The sequence below is a fragment of the Festucalex cinctus genome, chromosome 20 (assembly GCF_051991245.1).
Source record: "Festucalex cinctus isolate MCC-2025b chromosome 20, RoL_Fcin_1.0, whole genome shotgun sequence".
NCBI classification, from domain to species: domain Eukaryota; kingdom Metazoa; phylum Chordata; class Actinopteri; order Syngnathiformes; family Syngnathidae; genus Festucalex; species Festucalex cinctus.
The window spans coordinates 6,851,572-6,874,177 of NC_135430.1; the positions used below are offsets into that span (position 1 = coordinate 6,851,572).

Below are 22,606 nucleotides of genomic sequence, written 5' to 3' on the forward strand. Positions count from 1 at the left end.
CACGGCAAAGCTTGAATGCGCAAACTGTCATGCAACCTCCAGGGGGTGTCGGATTAAAAGTGTAAACCGGGGGTGTCAAACATACGGCCGGGAGGCCGGATCAGGTCCGCAAAGGGGTTTAACTCGTTCAAACCCAAAAACGTGTAAATTAAAAAATAATAATAATAATACTTTGTCGTTCACTCCCCAAAACCTATTTATACGTTTTTAGGTTTTGATTTGTTTTTTATGCCCGAGCATACAGAAAGCTTTGATCCAGCTTCTGACATGAAGAGGTTGCTTCAAGCAATGGTCGTTTTTACATAAAACGGCCAGCAGGTGACAGCAGAATATAAGAGATCAACCAGGACAATGTTGCAACAAGCTCTTTTTGTCAGTGTTTTCAATAAGTTTGTGAATAATGATGAAACTCAGCTACATTCTTATGCTAATTTCTGCAAAACGAAAATATACAAATACACTTTTTTTTCCTGATGAAATAAGAGACTCTAAAGTTTCTTTTGGTAGGTTCCATGTTTTTATAGCAATAGAACAGAATGTACTGTGGGCCTTGCGAAATCAGTCCAAATCCAGTAAAAACAGATGGGAGCGAACGGGGCTGCTTCAGTGAAAATGGCTGCCAGTCAATGAGTTACGGTTCGTTTTAAAAAATAAATAAATAAATAAATAAAAATCACAGACTGTTAAACGTTATATAAACGTGTTAAATACAACACAAATTCAATTACTGGTAACACAAATACATATGACAAGGATTATACGTCCTTAGAACTTCATTAACTACGCCATGCAATGCATTCTGGGAATAATATATATGCAAAACAGGTAGATTTAACACATCCGTAAATCATACAGCCAAAGTGTTGCCGCGTTCCATTTGGATTTTTGTTATTCTTTGGCACAATATCATGACAGTTGAGCACCGTAATTTAGGGCTGGCCCACAAATAGCAAAAATCTGCGTATAATTGATGGTAATAGTTTTGAAGTTATGTACCGTTATTTTTCCGATCCGGCTCACTTGGTAATATATTTTCCTTCATGCTAAGCTAAGCTAATATCAGTTGGTGTAAACATTTCTTCTAGAAAATCCATCCATTTATTGTCCGTAGTACTTTTACTAATTAGGGTCACCGGTAAGTTGGAGCCTTTACCAGTTGACATTTGGCAAAAGAAATGTTGTACACCCTGGATTGGTCACCAGTCCCTTGTACTTTCACCGTGTTCCCCCCCTTCTACAAAACTGACATTTAAGTTCATTTATTTAAAGGTAATGTTGTATAGCTCAAGCAGCACTGGCGCTATGTTCTTCATCGTTTCTCTGGCTTCCACGCACCAAAGAAGACCCGCTTTTCATCATTGTGACCGTACATTCCATCCAAGCGGTTCAGTTCCGTTGCTATGCCCTTTTTCTTTCGTCCCCATTGTCAAAACATCCTTTGCACATGTTGGGAAAGGTGCGAACCCCATCCCTTTTCTTACCTGCGCCGTGTTTGCTAAGTGGCATTGGCGCAGAGCCTGGAAGCTAACGGCGCGTCACTATCACGTCCCAAGCGCGACTCCAGGGAGCTTTCTCCAGAACAATGGAGACAGTGCGGCAGAACATAAGAAGCTGGATTCACGCCACTAAGAAGCTCGGCGCTACCTTGCAGGAACACGAGCGAGCTTTATTTGTGGACGCCTACTCCAACATCATTTGGAGTTGGAGAACATTTGTGGAAATAATCGCCTCAACATGCCCGGGAGCTCATCAAATCTGGCAAGCCAGATCATAGCATCAAAATAGCCTATAAGCATCTAAATTTGATGATCTTTTTGAGTATTTTTTGGGGAAGTGTCAGATTTCGCTTTACGCTTGCGGAAACCTTCCGTATCGCCGCATCCGTTCCGCACCGCACCGCAGACACTCCGCACCGCAGCTGGTGTGAATTGACACACAGACTTGAATGCGTTCTGTCCTTGCAGCGTTCATACGGTCGCCGTACGGAAAACGCACCGCGTCCGTTCCACAGTCAGTGTGAATCGGACGTCATGGTAACATGGATTTAAAGGGGACGATATCGAGATTGATTGTGGAACATCAGCCCTGTTGAAGACAGCCTACACCTCTTGGTGCAGGTCTTGATCTAGTGTACTTGGAAATACCAAAATATTTCTGACCATTTGGACTCATTGGGATTTTAATATAAGCAGAATAACATTTCAGGAATCTTTGTTATATAAAAGCTGGTGATGTGTCAATGTATGTATTTTAGGGGTGCCTAACATAACCCTCCAAAACTCATCCAGTTGGGAAAGTTAGGGAAAATAATTGTCCAAGACACCAGTTTCACTGATCAACAGCAAATTTGTTGTACGTTTACCATGAGACGACACTGGAAAATGTCTCAAGGACCACTGATGAAACTAAACAGGAAGTCGGCCATTTTGGTTTGAAACAGTCATGATTGAATTCTAGAATGTAAATTCGCCCAAATGAGGAGAAGAAGAAGAATCTGGAACAGATGAGAAACACTAAATTCTAAGCTTCTTTTTTTTTTTTATTACTTTGATTTTTAATGAAGACCAGTTTCACCAAAAGGCCCAAAATTGGGACGCTTGGAAATGTCTTAAGGAGCCAGTGTAACAGGAAGTCGTCTATGTTGGTTTGAAGCGTCCAAATGGAAGCCGACATCGTAAACATCGGTGATATCGTAGATATCGGTGGCAAGCTTTGCGACGTGAAAATGCGAACGCCTGAAAAATGGTGAATTTGAGCACTAAAGATCTTCTTTTATTAACAAGGGACTGTACAGACTTGGCGTGAACATTTTTTCGCTTCTTTTTTCCGAGCTTTGTGAAGAAGCTCGTGAGTTGACGCCTAATGATTCAATTTGTTCAGCAGCTTGACTCATTTGCGGACAATAAATGATTAATCAGAGGGGAGCCGCGGGGTGGTAAACATTTACTTATTCATCAAACATATCCCTCTTTAATGTTTGTGCAATTTCCTCACGCTCGGTGTGCAGCAACCGGCCCGATAATGCAATCAGTCGCCCGGACGAGGCACGATCGCGCCCCTCAACGGGGTCGCAGCCGCCGTGATGTGGGAGAGCTTTAAGAACAATCTCAAAAGTGGGAGAAAGTGAGCGAATTTCCAATCCTGTGGGTTAATTTGGTGCCTTTCAGCTGCAATTGGCGTGTCTAAACATTCATGAGGCGAGCAGCAGCAGGGTTACAGCAGCAGCAGGAGGAGGAGGGAGGATGAAGAAGGAGGGAGGGCGAGGGCAGGAGAAGGATGAGGAGCGCCGGGAAGGCAGTCAGTGCAGGCGGAGGCGAGGCGACGAGAGGAAGTGTGCGTCTTTCCCCGAAAATTGACTTGATTGCACATTTTGAGGAGCAAGCAGGGAAGAAGTAGGAGGTGCTGTTGCTTGATTGGTTCTTGCAAGATTTTTCAGAGCAAGAAGAAGAAGAAGTTGAGCATCCAGTACCTAAAAGGTAACCCCATCTTGTTTTCTATTTACGGTGAACCTCTCAGCAGTTTGACAAAGTGACTAAGGAGAATTTATCCGTGGATCGGTCAATGGAGTTGAGTAACCACGGCAGCCAGCAGAATTTCTATTTTGCCGACACCAGGCGGCTCTGCCAAGTCCGCCGCCTCTTAAGAGAAAGATTTCATTGTGCGGCCGATTCATGAGGCACTGACGTGACCCCGCCAAAACCCCCCACCCCCCCCACCACCCCTGCCAACCGACCTCCCTCCGTGCCGGACTCAGTTGGCCCGCTGATGCTGTTGTTGCATCAACACTTTTGCCGAAGCGTCGTACTGAATACTAAACGAGAGTTATGTGAAGTGACGCGGGGTCAGCGCGCTCATCAGCGACTGCGTGCAGCTTCCGTCTTTTAGTGCTTCTTCTTCTTCGATGATTATTTGGGATCAGGATCAGAGGTCACTTGGGACCATGCTGAAAAGATCAAATGTAGTTTGAAATAACGTCTACAGCGGTTACGTTGGAGTTTGATATAAGATCCTCGTCTGGATTTTATGTTTGCAGGTTCAAAATACGGAAGAACCTTTAAGTGAAAGTACAGTAAGCAATGGTTAGCACGTCTGCCCCAGAGTCTTTAAGTTCAGGGTTTGAAATTTGACTTTGCTGTGGAGTCTGCAAGTTTTTGCGGGTGCTTATTTAAGTTTTGCCACCGGCAATCCAACCAATACCAAAACAGGCATTGGGGTTCATTGAAGACAATGAATTGATTGATAATGTCCTGCCATTGAATGGCGACCAATCCCACCCAAAGTTAGCTCTGGTAGACCAACCTAATAAGAATAAGCACAATAGAAAATGGATGGATACCTGGTGAAGTGGAAAACATACTTTTATTTAAATTAGTTGAAAACATTGTCCCCTATGCTGACTTTGGAGTTGAATATAAGATCTTCACAATTCGGGACAACCTGAAGGGGTCAACACGGTGTGCTAGTGTTCCGCCTCACAATTCTGAGGTTTTGGGATTGAATCGGATCTGCTGTGTGAAGTTTGCAATCTGCATGCTTACGTGCGTTTGACTCGCGACCATTCCAAACACACCTGCAACGATAATTAGGACAAGCGCTAGAGAATAGATGGACGGTTGAACCTCACCCATGCACATGAAAACTAATTCCCTTAGGAATGAACGGTCACATTCTGTATAAGCTACGTTTTAGGTAGCTCGTTAACCACTCATTTCACCGAAAACATATCTGAACTTTGATAACAAGTGAGAACGTTTCTGAAATCTTACGATGATAGTTTTCTTTTCAAGGTCCTCATTTCTACTTTGGGAATACAAATGCACAAGTGAACTTCTGTTTTAGAGGCATCTCATTCCTGAAAAGAGATTTTGCCACTTATGTATGTTGTTGTCATTGGCTGTTTATGTTGATACTTGACGGTAGATTGTTGTTTGGTCAATAACATCACCACAACGTGTATGTACTTTTATATATTCCGTGCATAAACGTACGTATACGTATTTATAGTGCAGTTTTTGTGGGTGATCCGGAACAGATTAACGGCATTTCCATTCATTTTAGTTGTAAAAGTTGATTTGAGAACAGATAATTTGAGTTTTTGAAAAAAAATAAAACTCATTTGTAGCGCCGCAGGTGATGCCGGGGAAATGGTGTGCTGCGAGTAGGTGGATGTTGTACACCTGTCATGTAACTCAAGTCGCCTCGGCTTTCTTTGATGATTCGTTTGTTACCGGACAACCTGGCGTGCTGTCGCGCACGTCGTCATGGCGATAGCGAATGCAACACAGGCTCTTCGGGCACGATGATGAAGCGGTTCGCTTGGGTTTTTGTGTGCTTTGTACGGAAGCTTTGAAGGTTGAGGATGGATCAACTTACCTCCGGGCTCATGTTGCAACTCCAGCTCCATCAAAAAAAAATAAAAAAAATAAAATACATCAATGTTCAGCTGGAGTACTTGAAAAGAGCACGCAGGTGCGCTGGTGAACGAAGAGAAGCTTTGATACTTTGTGTTTGGCCTCCGCAAACAGACCCAAAGGAACACGGCCCTGTTTTTTTCGTTTTTGTATGTCTTTTGTCAGGTCCATATTTGGACCAAGCGTGTACAAACTCCACAAAGGCTGTTTCGCATTTGCCAGTGTTGATTTGAATGAAGCAGCTGCTGCAACGGGCCTGCAAGCTCACCGAATGATTCGTGGCTGGCTTGAAGAAAGCAATCAGTGACGCAGGCTCTGCCTATTACATCAAGTAATTACATCCAGTAATAGACACCAGGACCTCCACTGCTCAATTAATTGGGATTGATTCACTTCCTGCTTCCATTCAAGTCTCCAAGGACACATGTCCAAAGAACAACTCTTTAAATATGGAGCTGTCCTTCCCTGTTAATGCAGGGGTGGGGCAACGTGCGGCCCAGTCCGTTCATTAATTCCACCCAAAGAGAATCTCAATGATCGAGAGTCCTGTGATGTTTGTTGAGTTGTTTTACCCAAGATGGGTGTCTTAAAACATCGAATAAACACAATTGTAATTAAATAATTGGTTGATCATACATAACTGGATTTAATAGTCGTAGTACTCGTAGTACGGCTGTAGGACTAGCATGCACGTGTACATCCCTTTTGTACATTCTCCCACTGCTAACACGTGTTTGCTTTGTCCGCCTATAAAAGATGACCTCTGGACAAGTTCCCAGCGCTCGCTTTCCTCTGCGACTCGCAGGTATCACGTTGACGCCGACATACGACACGACGCCCGGCCCGCGGGAACGCTGATAGAGAAACGTGAGACGCTCACGCGAACACACTCACACGCACGCCTTTCACAGGGGACCCGTACAACGTTTATCACCCGCATCATCTGCAGCGAAGGGACACCTGACAATGTTGTCCGCTGACTTTCATCAGAGTAGCTTGTTTTTCTTGGTTGAAGCAACCGTATGCTCAACAATGGCTCCTATTCTGCTAGCGTCGGATAGAATCATTATGAATTATAATTATTAGGATTCAAAGCCAAAATGTATCTATCTAACAAGTAGGGGTGTTAAAAAAAATCGATTCGGCAATATATCGTGATACTACAGCACGCAATTCTCGAATCAATTCAATAGGCAGCCGAATCGATTTTTTTTAACATCCATTTTTGATGGAAAGATATTCAACAAAACGTCTAACTTTCACACCTTAAGCATGGACGAATGTTATATTAATGGAACATTAAGCCTTAATATTTTATTTCAATGCTGTTCTAACATGAAAAAGGTTACAACCTGTTTGTTAAATACAGTGGCTCACAGTTATAACACTGAAGTTTCAGATAAATAAATAATATAACTTCATACAAATCTTACAGTGTACATGTACAAGTTTACTGAATGGTATTTTCTAAATTTGAGTTAAAAAAAATCGCAACAATCGACTTGTAAATTCATATCGGGATTAATCGAATCGAATCGTGACCTATGAATCGTGATACGGATCGAATCGTCAGGTGCGAGGCAATTTACACCCCTACTAACTAGCTAGCTAGTCATGTGACAACTTCAGGTACAGTCTGAAATCACACGTGGCGCTCTATCTATCTATCTATCTAGATAGATAGATAGATAGATAGATAGATAGATAGCTGGCTAGCGAGCTATCTATGTATGCACATTAAAAAGGATTTTAGTGAAATATTTCTTTCTAAATAAAGTGAGGCTGGTGTACGCTAGTGCTAACGCTAGCAGATCTATGTGTTGAAAATGTACATAAAAAAAAAAATGTAAGATTTAGCTAATCTTGTTAAATTTTGAAGCACTTTTAAAGTGACTGTGTTGCTAATGTTGGACAAGCATTATGTGGTTTTGACAAAACTTCTAATACTATTTCTGAATTGTAGGCTAAATTATTTATCGAACACGAAACGTCTATTCAGTGTGAATGTGATTGTTCCTAAAAATGATGCCCAGCCATAAAATGAAATAATGTTCACTGCTTTCAACAAGTCTTTTTCTGATTTTATGTTTCTGTCTTTCTAAAAAAAAAAAAAAAAAAATGCAATCTTTCATATTTCTGATGAAGTGCAATTATGAATTGATGGTTTACAGAAAGAGTTATTGACTTTTTATGGACTCTGTGAGTCGACACAGTGTTTATTACAATAAAAAGTGATCTAAGTGAGTTCTCCGGAGGCAGACAGCTGACTTTAATTTAGTTATTAGCTGCCATGTTGTGTTTTGCGGCTGGTGTTAAAGTGGTCGGTGTTGACGCGTGGGAAGCGTGCGGCATGCGAGGCGGCGGCGTGTGCAAACAAAGCAAAGCGGAAGCCCGCAGAGTGTTGGATGGAGGATTTGTCAAAGTTTATCATCTGTGCGCCGCTCCAGTCAACATCTGGCGGAAGCCACGCAAACACCACATGCTGAGCCCCGGAAAGCTCAGATGTCCCGCTGATGTAAAACATCACTCGACTCGTCAACACGTCTGTGCTGGTGTGTGAAGACAAAGCAGGCGCACTGCGCTTTTGTATGCTTTACATTTTAAAGAGGAAAATTGACTTTTAATCATTTCTACTACCCCCGGGCTCGTATTGCGAACGTCACGGCTCGCCCGTTTTCCTGGTTTTGGACACGTGACGTTTGCAATGCGAGCCCGAAGGCGCTTTTTTTTTATTGTCAATTTCAGGCGGTAGAATGTTTCAACTACTATTGCAAGCAACATTTTTTTGCCTTGCGTTACCCTTCGAGAAAAAACACTCGCACGTTGATTTGCTCCTCCCATGACTCAGAGGCTAGGGTGAGTGAAGGTCCGCCATTTTCAAAATGACAACGCCAATTAAAAGCATATTCGGCATTGACCCTGCAGTACATAAAGTGGTTTTAAAGTTTTACCTTGTGGAAAAAAAAAGACTCCCCTTTAACGTAATGATGAGTCCTCATACATAATTAATGTCACATCGCTGATGCATCGCATTTTGAATCATAATTGCAACTCGATGTAATTTGTTGTGTAATAATTGAGATCTTGATTCTCTTCACTGAGCCGGTGCAATCTTGGAGTAATGGGAGACAATGACACCCCGACCTTGTTATTCTATTTTAGAACGTGGCATTGTAGAAAATTGTGTATCACAAAAGATGGGATGTTGGCAATGAAATGAATGTATTTAGTGCCGTAAGTTGGAGCTGGTCCAAAGAGTTCACTGTTACATGCAAGGTAAATTGCAAGGTGGCAGCGTATTGTTCAACGATGAATAGCTCTGTTCATCAAAAAACAGCATTATTATCTTTATAAAGGCAAACATTTTGTAAAGGTATCTCATCAGATGGTGTCGGTGTAGAAAATAAAAGAGATTTAGTCATCACGTTGTCAAACAAAACGGGCTGTTTGCAGAGATAAGTGACATATTGTGAGACGGCAACATGGAACTAAAATGTAAAGCTACCGAAAAATTGCCTTTATCGCTTTAATTGAGAGTGTTGTAGTAAGATCGCAGGTGATGCACGACGCGTCGGGTTGTCGTTTTCTTTCAGTCTGCTGGCGGGGACTGAACACTGGGGGAAGGGTTGGTGGGGGGGTGTCCTACATGGGCTGTTTATGGCAGACTTGCAGTTGAAGTCAATTGTCAACATGATTTATGGAGATGTGGGCCATCTCCGCAATGCCTCCTCAATCTTCCCTGATGAATGGCTCCCATCAGCCCGTGTAGTGGCCGTTTGTTTCCCTCGCCGGCCAATTTGGAGCCAGACGCACGAGTTTAATCTGCCGTGTCTCTCCTGATGCCAATTTTATCACCGAATTCTAATTTTTCCCTACATATGAGGTGTGTCAGAAGAGTTCCAGTACTGGCCAAATCCAAACTACAAGTGTTCACCTTTGGAAGTACGCCGAATGCACTGATGATGCGTTTAAGGCTTCAGTCCTGGAACTTTCCTGATAGGCCTCGTATGACCCGCGGGACATTTCCCGGATGCATGCGACTAACGGGGAGGGAGGCATTTGTGTCCAACAGGGCGGCGGCCCGGCCGGCCCGGTAATGAAGGTGTAGTGTCCAAACACTTAATGGCTGTTTGGATGACACGCACCACTTATTGTCCCAATCATCCGCTCGCTCGTGCTCAGCAGCACCACTTGATTAATGCGACTGTCGGGGATAAAAGGCTGTGCATATTAGCGAGGTGATTACACCGCCCAGGAAACTCTTTGGAAAACAACAGAAAGCCTGTGCAATCAACACGCGAACTTTTCCAACTTTGCCTATTTAAGTTTTATAATTGACTCCCCACCCCCCGAAAAAGAAATGAGCGTCTCTGGTGAGCAATCAGCTTCATCTTTTGCCCAGACTCTCCCGCAGATTAAGCTGTATTAACGACGGGTTAGCGGGAAGTTGTGACCTCCGCAATGGTCGGGATCGTGCGTTACAAACTCTCTAGCAAAAAAAAAAATAAAGCACGACAATGGAGAGAAGCCAGACAAAGGTTCATTGTTGAAAGACTTAATGAGACTCCCCCGCTCAAAGGACAACCTGTCGTCTTTCACTGCTGAGATGCTGCCGAAAAGAGGGGGAAAAAACACGGAATAGACAAATGCTAATGAGGACGTGAGACAACACAACACCTCTGCTCGTATCCTGGTGTGGATTTCAAAAAGGTTGGAACCTTTGGACTCCACAACACAATAACTCAGATTCAAATGAGCCTCAGAACAGCGCAGACTGCCACCAAACTTTAAAAAAAAATAAAAAAAGGAAAACATAAATAATGGAAATGTTTGTTTTGAAGCCAGCTCATTTGTAAGGTTCAGGGTCCAAGTCTTGGCACTGACTGTTCTGATTTTCTTCCCAAGCTTGTGTAGGAACTCCAGCTTCCTCCCACTTTCCAAAAACATGCATGTTAACTTTATAGCATACAAAATTGTCCATTGGTGTAAATGTTGGGGGAACAGTCCAGTATGTACCCCGCATCTTGCCCAAAGTCGAATCAGAACTACGTTGAAGCAAGGAGAGGAGATTCATGTCATCAGATCATGACCCCTTCTACTAGAAGAGTCATGCTTTCCCGCCTTTATCTGGCATCTATCACAAGATAGTGGCAAAGCACAACAACGTTTGAACAAGTGAAGCTCCTCAACTCGAGTCAACATAGTTCCTTGAAGATGGTGGCAAAGAAATAATTTGATTCCTTTGGCCTGAGCGCAAAAACAGTGAGTAGCTAATTAGTCATCCTCAAGCGAAATTTACTACAACAATTTCTTGTACTCCTGGTACCACTACTACTACTACTACTACTACTGCTAATGCTAAGTGGGTTTTTCAACATTCCCCCCCAAAAAAATCAGCAAACATGAATTGCAAATGCCATTCGTAATTGTGACCAGTCCAAAGTTGCAGTCCATTGGGTGGACGTAATGCATCTTACAAAATCATCCACAATCCCAAGTGACTAAAAAAAAAATCAACATTTTGCTGCGGCAAAACGTAATGCAGTGTGGGCCAACCTTGAAATGAAATTCGTTCAAGTAGTTTATGTGAAACACACTCAGGATCATCACCTTGGAAAAAGTCACAAGATGGCCTCCAAATCTGCTGGTCGTTAATGGCGGATTCTTACGCTGCAATGAGCAGGACAAAGAACAAGCAAAAGAAAACCGTTGCGCTTTGTGATCGGCGCCAGGAGATTTCAGGTTGCACGGGAGGAAAGCACCAAAATAAACTCGTTCCCCCTTCGCAGTTAGGACTTTATCAGCGAGCGAAGTGGAATCCTAAACGCTCCCAATCCCAATTTCATGCACACAAACAAACAGAGAGGCAGGCGGGCGCTCAGCGGGCGCTCCGTTGTGTTTGCCGCGCTCTCAGCGTGATTGGTGTCGACGCGCTCGGCAGACGCACCTTGAAGACGTCGCATGGGGTCATGAGAGGAGGACGCCCGCCCGGTGGGAACGCCGCCAAGCAGACGCGAGCGAGGGAGGGGGCGAGGAAGTGGAGACAACGGGAGCGCTCGGCGTGACATTTGGCGGCGAGCAAGCACTCCTTCTTGAGTGCCGCTGTGATAAACAAGCTGAGAGTGATTAGGTCCCATCTGACAAGTTGGTCCCACCTCAGCAAATCAGATAATAGCTTTGTGTTTTGCAGCTGTTTAACCTGCACGCCCAGTCAATCGGTTGCAAAGCCATCGTCGCCATGCATACGGTGACGAGGATCCTTCCCCGGTGTTTTCGTCTTTGCTATGTCGTATTTCCACAGTCATTAGTCATGAAGCTCAACTTGGAGGTGATTAGGTTCCGTTCTGATTTGGCGCCACTTGGTCTCATTTTCTGTCTTTGTGATCATGCCGGTCTGTTCCGGCCATTCCTGCCACTTTCACGGCACAACTTCAGAAAGGAAGAAAAGAAAGTTATTTTGAGGTCAATGATAGAAGCCTGCTGAGATGTTTTTGAATGGACTCGTTGTGCCAGATAAAAGAGAGCGAGAGTCCAGAACGCCACCCAAGTCGTGAACCTCGGGCGACGAGCAGATGGAACACCCCCGAGGCTATTATCTCCCTCTGTGGGCGCATCGCGTTCCATCTCGGATGTCATTTCTGTCACTGGTGCCGACCTCCTGAGTATTTGTACGTGAAAACACAGAGCTTCTTTCACTAACGGCCAGGAGCCGGCAATCGGGGTCTGCCTCCTTCTGAGAATGCAACACTAGAAGACTGACTTAATGAACACTATGAGAAGTTGACACACTTGACATGAAAGAAATGCTGCTTCAATGAAACTCATGGATTGAGGGAGCAAATAGATGAGACACAGCGGTTGGTTGGTTGCGCTGTCCAGACCTCAACACACAAAAACACTCTTAAAAAAAGAATTGTTGAACCAATTTAAGATCAAACAGAGAATTGTTGACCAACTTAATTGCACTTAAGTTAATTAAGTTAATCCAGAATGAATATCCGTTCATCCATTATCGTTATTATCATTATTAGTTCTCACAAGGGTCGCGGGGGTGCTGGATCCTATCCCAGCTGGCTTCGGGCCGTAGGCAGGGTATACCCTGAACTAGTTGCCACTTGACAGCAATGACAGGGCATACAGAGACGAATAACAGAGTGAATATCCATCCATCCATTTTCTTGTCTGCTTATTCCTCACAAGGGTCGCGGGGGGTGCTGGAGCCTATCGCAGCTGGCTTTGGGCAGTAGGCGGGGTACACCCTGAACTGGTTTTCAGCCAATCGCAGGGCACACAGACACGAACAACCATCCACACTCACAAGCACACCTAGGGACAATTCGGAGCGCCCAATCAACCTGCCATGCATGTCTTTGGAATGTGGGAGGAGTACCCGGAGAAGAGCCACGCGGGCACGGGGAGAACATGCAAACTCCACCCAGGAAGGCCGGAGCCTGGACTCGAACCCGAGAGAACTGGGAGGCGGACGTGCTAACCACTCATTTACCGTACTGCCGGACAAATTTATATGGAGTAAAAATAACTTTTTAAAGCAAAATAAGCAAATTTAGCTTACATTGAATGAATGATATCTTACTTAAGATTTCAGTTTTTGCACACGGTGCAGCAAGCTGGTAAAACTCCACCTTTGATGGACCAGTGTGAACGGGGAGCACGAAACAGAGCCAAGAAAAGTCTTTGAAAAAAGTTCCCGATCTCGGGCCAGGGCAGCGTGCAGAATAACCCGCAATCCCCCTTCCCCGACACGTATGACGTAACACCCCCCACCTCCTTCTGGACACGCTCTGATGTGATGCGTACAAGCAGCAAGACAAAGTAGAATGTCTGGCAGGCAGGCGTGTGTTTGTTCACTCGCAGAGCGACGGAGAAGATGAAGAGAAGATGTCAGGATTGATAGCCAGCTTATCTAAACCTCATTGATTTTCACGTCTTCTTTGCAGAAGAGCCCTCTGAACGCTCACCGGGAAGCTTGTCAGAGTGGATGAGACTGACGAGGAGAGCGTGAGGAAAAAAAATGGAAAAAAAAAAAAACCCGCACAATTCTGTCCGCCCACTCCTTCCATCCAGCAAACACATTTCCCCTGTTTAAACAAGAGGACGGCGCGTCTCCTTGCGGACACACGGAGGTGTTTGCGCAGGAGCAGAACACGCGTAATTGGCCTCCATGCCTCGCAGGTCCGCTGGGCGAGTGTTTGACCCATCAGCCTATTTAAGGAGCGCGTACGCCTACTGAAGCACAGGAGGCCCAACGCCGGCAGTCTCCAAACATCGCAAGCAGACTCGCACATATCCAAGCCTCGTCACCTGGAAAGTGATCCTGGCTTTTCAATTATTCAACTGGCTCCGAGAGCCCATTGAGATGCAATATCTTCAGCTTCAACTCCTCTGTAGCCTCAAATTAGAACACGGCACACTGGAGGAACCTGACGGGACTGTAAATCGTCGCACTTACACTTATTTGGACAACGAGAGTCGCAAAATTCCAGGAATTTTCACGTTTGGGAAATTTCCATGGGAGTAAATGCGAATCAATTGAATGTTGGGGTTCCTCAAGGGTCAATCTTAGGGCCCATGTTTACATACTTCTTCTTAGAGATGCCCTCAGCAAATTTGAACCTATTTCATACCGCTTGCATTAGAGATAGAGACCTTTTTTTTTTAAGAATATTTTAAAAATCTGACGGCCAATAAAAGATAACTCTCAAACCATTTTCATCCTCGGGAGCTTTATAAGATATGCTACTGACCCTGGAAACCCTCTGAACCATTTGTTTTTGTTTGACATTAAAACAAAGAAATGCGAACGTTTAAGATTTCAAGCCATTTTAAATTTTGTGGAAAAATATATATTTACTGTAGAAAACTATAGCGAGCTATGGTATTTACTTGCATAAATTTCCATTTTACTTTGTTTTTTTTTAATTATTTTTTATTTATTTTTTATTTATTTTTTTCCCATTTTACTGTAAGACGTACTGATAATACCTTGGGAGCTCCCTGAACATTTGTTTAAAATAAATAAATAAATCAAATTAAAAATAAATGAATTAAATAAATAAATTAAATTAACAAATGAAATAAAATAAATCAGAATTTTTAACAATCATGAAAAAAAACCTACATTTTGAAAAGTCTGCAAAATTGTTCAATGAACATGCTTTAAGACATTACAACAGAGTCAAGATTGGCATTTGTATTTTAAAAAATTTTGACACCAGTATTTCCCTCCCCCTTTTTACTGAAAATGAATATCGGCTTCAAATATTGATTATCGGCCTCCTTGACTGCTACTAATCGGCATCGGTATTGGCTCTGAAAAAACATATCGGTCTGTCTCTGGCTTTGTATGCTTTCACCATGGTACGAAGATGGCATCAGTGCATTGCATGCTTGCATGCTGCACTTAATAGGTCCTTTACGTCTAGTTTATGTTTTAGCTCATGCAAATAAAGTGGTAAACGAAATGTTCGAACAACTCGAACAAGGTTTTTGTTGCGACGTTCGGCTTGTGAGACTGACAAAATGGTGTCAGAAGTGAGAAGTCCTTCCGTGGTCTACCCTTGAGACACTGTGAAGACTCAACCGTGACCTGAATTGACTGCTTGTGCAATGTCTGTCACGTTTTCCTGAATATTGTCGGTGTTATTCATTCTAAAGTTCACCTTGAAGACAGAAGAAGACAGGGACGCCGGGCTCGCGTGACGTCGTAAAGACAAATGACTTCCCGTCTCCCTTTCCGAGGGGCCGAATGACAGGAAAACATGACGTGAGTTGTCATGTTTCATGTTGACAACGGCACGTTGGGTTATTTTCCCGCAAGGAACAAAAAGAGTCCACCTGCTGACAATAAAATAAGGATCACGTTGCGGGTCAGAAAGTTGTGTAGCCGATGACGCCATGATGAATGAATGTCACGTTAAGATGTGAACAGTAAGATGATGCTAGCGTCCTCGGGCTTTTGACACATCCTTTTTCTTGTTATTAGTTTTTGTGTGCCAGTCTGAGCTTCTTTTCACCTTATACTGTCATAAAGAACCCGAACAGTCAAACTTCCTGTGTCTTTTCCAGCACAAGACTTTTTTTGTGGGTCTACTCATGATAGACAGGTCTACCAAATTTCATGCGGCCACATGAAACTGAAACTTGTGCAGGTTGCTTATTTGAATGTAAAATGTCTCTATCAAACCAAAAAGTCAAGCTTCATGTGTCTTTTCTGGCATGGCTTTTTGAGCCTTTTTTTTTTGTGGGTCTACTCATGATAGGCATAGCTTCCAAATTTCATACTGCTACATGAAACTGAAACTGGTGCAAGTTGCTAATTTGAATCTAAATTGTCCGCTTTGAACCAAAAGATCAAACTTGCTATGGCTTTTTGATACTTTTTTTGTGGGTCTACTCATGATAGGCATATCTTCCAAATTTAATGCTGCTACATTAAACTGAAACTGGTGTAAGTTGCTAATTTGAATGTAAAATGTCGGCTTTGAACCCAAAGATCAAACTTGCTGTGGCTTTTTGAAACTTTTTTTGTGGGTCTACTCGTGCAGACATTTTGACCAAATTTCATATTGTTAAGTAAAACTGATTTGGGAGGGCTGAATTTTCCAAACATTTTTACACCTCCCTTACCAAAAACTTTAAGTACATGATATAGAGTATACTTAAGTATACCTAAATTTATTTTTGAAGTGTACTTATTCTTGTTCAAAAAATTCCTTAGTACTAAATTGGCCCGTTTTAGTACATTTAAAAGTATTATAAAGTACTGTATATTAAGAAGTATACTTAAGCATACTTTTTAGTATATTTCAGTATACTGAAATATATTTGAAAGTATACTTTGTGATATACTTATGTCCACAGTTTAGTTTACAGCAAAAAACAAAAAAAAACAGTAATGAATTGACGGGGGCTCGAACCAGTGAACTCTGATACCAAAGGTAGCGACCTTAACTGGAAGTATGCTCTCCTAATTTTGAGTGTACCTCAAGCATACTTCAATATACTTTTTGGTAAGGGATCTTTGAAAACGACCAGTTTGAGGCTGCTTCAAACCGAAATGGCAGATTTTTTTTGGGGGGGTGTCTTTTAAGAAATAGCCCCACCCATGAGATCTTTCTCCTCATGATAGACGTTTGTACCAAATGTACAGGGCTGGACTGGCACCAAAAAATTGGCCCTGGCATTTTGACGTGGTCTTCTCCCTCTCTTGGGGTAAAAGAGAGGAAAATGCTAATTAAATAGTACCGTATTGGCCCCAAAGGACGTCGGCCCACCAGGGAGCTGCCCTGTAAGCCAGATGGCCAGTCCAACCCTGCAAATGTCATGTTGCAAAGTAATGCCTGCCTCAGGGTCTGAATTTTCCAAACGTTTTTGAATCCCTCCTGGAAATGTCCAGATGACCCTTAAAAGGCTGCTTTCAACCAAAATGGCAGACTTCCTGTGTCTTTTCAGACCTCATCGGGAACCCACCTTTAAAACATGTCCATTTATCTTCTTCCACCGTCGGCAACATCCGCACGACCGCCACCTGCCCCTGCAGACCTCGCCGTCTTTTTTTTTTTTTTTTTTTAAACGCTCAGTTCTTCGCTCTGATTTACGGCAGCATTTATCCGAAGTCTTCGATGGGGCTCGTATGCAGGGTGCAAGGCTGTGACATGGGGGGGGGGGGCTGGGTTGTAAATGAGCTGGGCACAGCGCAATGGGGGAGGGGGAGGTGAGGGTGGGGGGTGTTCACTTTTATCCTTGGTTGACATGAAAAGTCATCATTAAATCATCTTTACTGCCACACCAACATCTCGGCACCTCGGCTGCCAAGTGTCATTGTCACACTGATGATGATGATGATGATGATGATGATGATGATGATGATGATGATGATGATGCATAGAAAGGATTTTTTTTTTCACTCCCATAAAGGTTTCGTTGACTTGAAAGTGTTTAGTTATGTCTGCAAATGTCCTCAATCTGCTTATCAGTTTGATAAGCGCATGAATATTGCACGCAGTGACATTATTTTCATTTTGTTTTTAGTTGGTCCCATGTGGAATTCAATGACATTTTGTTTTTTTCTCGCTGCTGACGAGTAGGGTCACAAATTGGGTAGGCCTCGCATATTGGATGAATACGTTGACGTGGCGGAGCTTCCCGCCGCCTTCCCTTTACTGACTTTTCAATTCTGTCAACACGACGTCTTTTCTATTTACCCCAACAGACAAGTCAATCCCCCGCTTAGCTCTTCATCGATCAATCCTCAACCTATTTAGCTAATTGTTGCCACTCGAGCCGTGTGTAATTCATCCCAGGGGTGTGTGGGGGCGGGGGGGTTCTGATGTTGGGGGGGTCCGCAATCTGTCAGCGGGTCGATGGTATCGGCGCGGGGGGGAAGTCGGCGTGTCTCAACGTGTGTTTATCACAAGTTTGCAGCTCGCAGGAGGCGGATGAGAACGAGGAGGAGGCTTATTAGTCCTGTTGATGGATGGGACAGATACTCGCACTGCGTCATATTAGTATTATTATGACTTAGCTGCCGTTATCAGATTGCTTTTTTCCACACCAGCAGATTAACAAAAAAATAAATAAAAACTACAAATTGCCTGTAAATGCAAAGACGCAGCAGAAAGGTATTGAAGAGCAAGTTGCAAATGTTCCCCAGTGTGGGACTGATAAATCTGAGCTTTTCTTATCTCTTTGGTTGTTTACAGATCGTAAACGTGTCATTGTTAAAGTCTCAAAAATGTTGTTTTCAAATTGTTGAGAACCCGCTGTTTGATCAAGCTCAATTTTGGTTCGTTTGCATGAGGAAACAAACAAATCTGCAACATGTAGGCTTGTATTTTTATGATGGCGTATTAGGGCCACATATCAATGTTTTTATTTGGGGGTGGGGGAGTGGCGGGGGTGTAATATTCCAAGGGGAAAAAAATGGCAAATATTCTACTTTATAGACATAATTTGCGACTTTATAGAGTGACAAATTTGCAAGAGAAAAAGCCCTGAAAACTTACGACAAATACATGTAAATGTTTTTATATTGTGGTAATATTCATATGAAAAAAATCTTGCAAATTTTCAACTTTATAGAGTGGCAAATTTGCGACTGTGTAATAATATGCTGAGAAAAAAAACTCAGAAACTTAAGACAAATACACGTAGCGTAGCTATAGTCTAACGTGAGGATTGGTTGGTGTTTAATGGTAAAATGCAAATGCAGGATGGAGACGGATTCATTCGTAATGGAAACTTTACTCATTATACATGGCAGCTCGAGCGCCAACACTTCCTGATCCTCTATTAGCTGACTAACACTAACCAATCAGAAGTGAGCATACTTGAGGTAAATGCTGATGCGACACATCAACTTAGCTACTTCTCCAAAGAAATACCAAAAAGTATGAATGTGTAAATAATTATTCTGCAATCATAAATGTACTAATAAATATACATTTTAACAAATTAACTTAACTAATTTAATCCCAAAAACATGTAAAAACATTTTTAAATACTTTGTCCTTCCCTCCCAAAAACTTTATTTTCATGCAAGAGTATACAGAAGGCTTTGATGCATCTTCTGACATGAACGTGTCAGCAGAGTATAAAAGATCAGCCATGGCCATGTTGCAACAAGACAACATTTTTTTTCAGGGAAGAGTTAAGTTATCCATTTCACAGAATAGCTGGTTAGTTTTTCACAAGTCTTGTGTTCCTTTAAATATACAAGACATAATTGCTGATGAGCAGCAGCCGAGTCTCATGGGCGCCACCGCAGGTCAGGCGCAAACTGGAATTACAACAACACGACAACCGAGAGCACAGCCTGCAGGCATGGAACATGACATTTGCGAGTTTTTTTTTCTCTAAAACAAATATATATTTATACGTGGCCCTAATACGCCACTGTATATTTTCATCTATTGTGCCAGTATCACCCAGTCAAGGAGTGGGCTTCATTTTGTTCAAAGTGGTCTTCAAAGTGTTGAATTTGTAAATTTGAATTGTTTTGAAAAAGGACAAAGTTGTGAGTGTGGCCACCTTGCGCAACAAACAAATCTTTCGATTTCTAAAATTCGAAGATCTTCAAATTTGTGCGGACGCCGACGGTCAAACCTGTGCGGGTAAATCGATAGCAAAGCCGACTTGGGGATTGCGGATCAATTGTCGTGAAAAGTTGGCGAACAAAAGATTCGCACCTGAGAGGTGTACGCAGCCAGAAAAACGAGCTTGGACCAATTTGAGCCTCGCGCGGCTCCCGAGTTATTCAGCGCACTCTCCATTAAACGTAATTACATGTTGGAAAGTGCTTGTTCTATTCATGTGCTGCGCTTTTCGCACTTGAACTGTTGTTGTGCCCGCGAGATGCTAAGGTGGGAGCTTTAGGATGACTCAGACTTTAATAATAAGCTTCTGGAACAAGATGCTGTATGAAAATGTATCCCAGGGAATCAAAACCGTGTGCGTGGAAAGCGGGGAAGTGCCCGTGTCCATGTGAAGTTGTTGATTGCTGAAAGGGAGCTGCGCTTCCCCCCGCGCGGCTGTGAAACTGGAGCAGGAAGCGGCGAGATTGAATGACGGCAGCCATGTTGTACATGCTGACGCTATTCAAGTGAAGGCGCGGGCACGGCGTGACTCCTATTACAGCTTCACGTGTCATATCGCAGCTGTCGGAGGCTTTTGCGCAATCAGTCTGTTGAATGATTTGTTGCGTTCGTCCGCATTGGCAGGCTAAGCAGTGCGTGTCAAAAGCAACAGGCGGCGCTACGAGCCCTCACCGGAAGCTGACTGCATCTTGGTCCAAGTACTGAACAACACAGTGATGAAAACGCAACGGTTTTGCTTAATCATTGCCTTAAATAGTGGTGGGCCAGATATTGATATGATTAATACCAAGTCAGTGTTGATATCGGATCGATACTGGCACTATAATATCACACATACAGTAATGTACTTAAATAATTTGGTTTTTATTGTTGTTTTATGTTATATATTTGCTGCATGATAATCTTTAACATCTTGTTTATTTAGGTTGGGAAAAAATCCACAAAAGTGCAACAAAGGCAGAATTTTTTGCTATGTTTTTGTACTTGTAGTTTCTAAACAGTGTATGATTTCCTATAATCACAGACATGCCTACCAAATTCTTTGCTGGTAATCGAAAATGATCACATATTTTCAGCGGTTTTGATCGACTCTTGGAAATTAGCGAATGAACCCTAATCTAGCTATTTCTAGCTAAAATTCCAGACTCTCTGTGTCTTCTCGGGCATGACTTCTTGAGTCTTTTTGATGGGTCTACTTATGACAGACATCGGAGGGGCAACAAATTTTGAGTAGCACTCAAAATGTTGATTTATTTTTGATATTGATCATCTGCTCTGATCCATAAAAGTTTTTTTTTTAAATTGCGTCCTCATGTTCAAGGCTGTTTTTCATTATAGTTTGCAAAATTGTGACTCAGTGAGTTTTAATGAAATCATTTGGCATTGAATTTGAAGAGCTACTTCCCAAGGTCACGCTGCCTCAAGCCGAGGTCACTGCAGTCCAGGATTTGAGCGAGAGGATGATGATGGTGATGAAGATGATGACGAGCCAAATCAGGAGTTATTCCTCTTGTTGCGACGGAAAGAATGAAAAAGGTAGCGTAACATTTATCCCGAGCGACAAGAGGGGGAAACGCAGCAATACGGATAATTACGTTTCTACCTTTCTCCGCCAGTCGCATTCATTGTCGTAATTAATTTCATTATTTCCGGCGCTGGCTGTCGAGAGCAGATTAGTTCTGTCGGAGTCGCGGGGATAAACACAGCGTAATTGCTTATTGCTCTCAGAGGCCGCCGCAGATTATAGCTAAAGCTAATGAATGAGAAAATATCCAATCACCTCCAACACCACCGAGCCCTCCGCCGGCCGCTTTTGTTTGCTCGCCTTTTGTTCCGCTTCACGGCAAGTTCCACTTCTGACTCTTTAAAGCGACGCCCCGTTGACCGAGCGGGCCGACCCGGGGAGAGACGGACGGACAAAAGTTTTGGGGACAGAAAAATGTGGCGCATTTCGCTCATCTCTTCGGGGGATTGTGACGTTGGAGCATCTCCGTTCTGGAGTTTGATGGTCCTTGGGCACCTTCTTCAAATAGCAATAACAGTTACTTAAAAAAAAATAAAAATAAATAAATAAATAATAATAATAATAATAATAAGAACAGTGTATATATTCACTATGGCCACTGGCCAAAATGGACCACCCCTATGGAGGACCAAAACTGCCAAAATTCAAAATAAATAAATGACAAAATATATAAATAAATGACTAAAAGTGAAAAGAAAAATGGATATAAAAACATAATTCAAAAATTATATCCAAAAAAATAAATATAAATTGAAATAAAAAGATATATACATATGCCCTGCGATTGGATGGCAACCAGTTCAGGGTGTACCCCGGCTGCTGCCCAAAGCCAGCTGATATAGGCTCCAGCACCCCCCGCGACCCTTGTGAGGAATAAGCGGTCAAGAAAATGGATGGATGGATGGATGGATGGCTTGGGCTTCCATAATTATCCGGCATATGTTATTAGGGATGTAACGATAATGACAATTTTGTGATATTAAAACTGCCACAATATATCGTCGTCCACATGTATTAATAGCAGCACATCTCTTTAAAAAAAAAAAAAAAAAAAGTTTGGTTGATTTCCATGTGTGCAGTTCTATCATCCTCTGGTAGCTTAGTGCAGTTTAATTTTCACAGGGCATGTTTTGGCCCTTCAGTGTTTAAAATCTACGCTAATGATCCGATGAAGGGGCACGTAATATGCTTGTGAACCGAGTCAATATGTGGAGGAACTCGATGTGTGCTAGCATTAGCATGTAAGTGTCTCAATATTATTAGAGATTGCAGGTGTTTATATGCATTGTTGTAATGTACAAAAGCACATTTATTGTGTGCATTCTTTTTTTTTAGTATGAGCTCTTTTTTTTTCCAATATTGTGGTCTTTTTTCGTATCACCAACCTCCCCACAATATCGTGATAATTATCGTATCGTGACCTTCATATCGTGATATCTTACCCTGATGTTTGGATATTGTTACATCCCTAATATATATATATATATATATATATATATATATATATATATATATATATATATTTGTATTTAATTTTTTAATTCATTTTTTACATC

The 22,606-nt window shown here is 42.6% G+C and overlaps 1 protein-coding gene across 3 annotated transcripts in view; it reads left to right on the top strand.

Moving 5' to 3' along the window:
• The window catches only part of LOC144009144 (cadherin-20-like), a 141,113-nt gene that overhangs the window by 81,113 nt on the left and 37,394 nt on the right, over positions 1 to 22,606 (top strand). The window contains exon 1 of one of the 3 annotated variants that reach the window (XM_077508693.1): positions 3,289 to 3,476. The exons of the other annotated variants lie outside the window; for them this stretch is intronic. The gene's annotated coding sequence lies outside the window, so the exon portion shown is untranslated. Of the gene's footprint in view, positions 1 to 3,288; positions 3,477 to 22,606 lie in introns of those variants that run through there. 3 annotated transcript variants of the gene reach the window in all.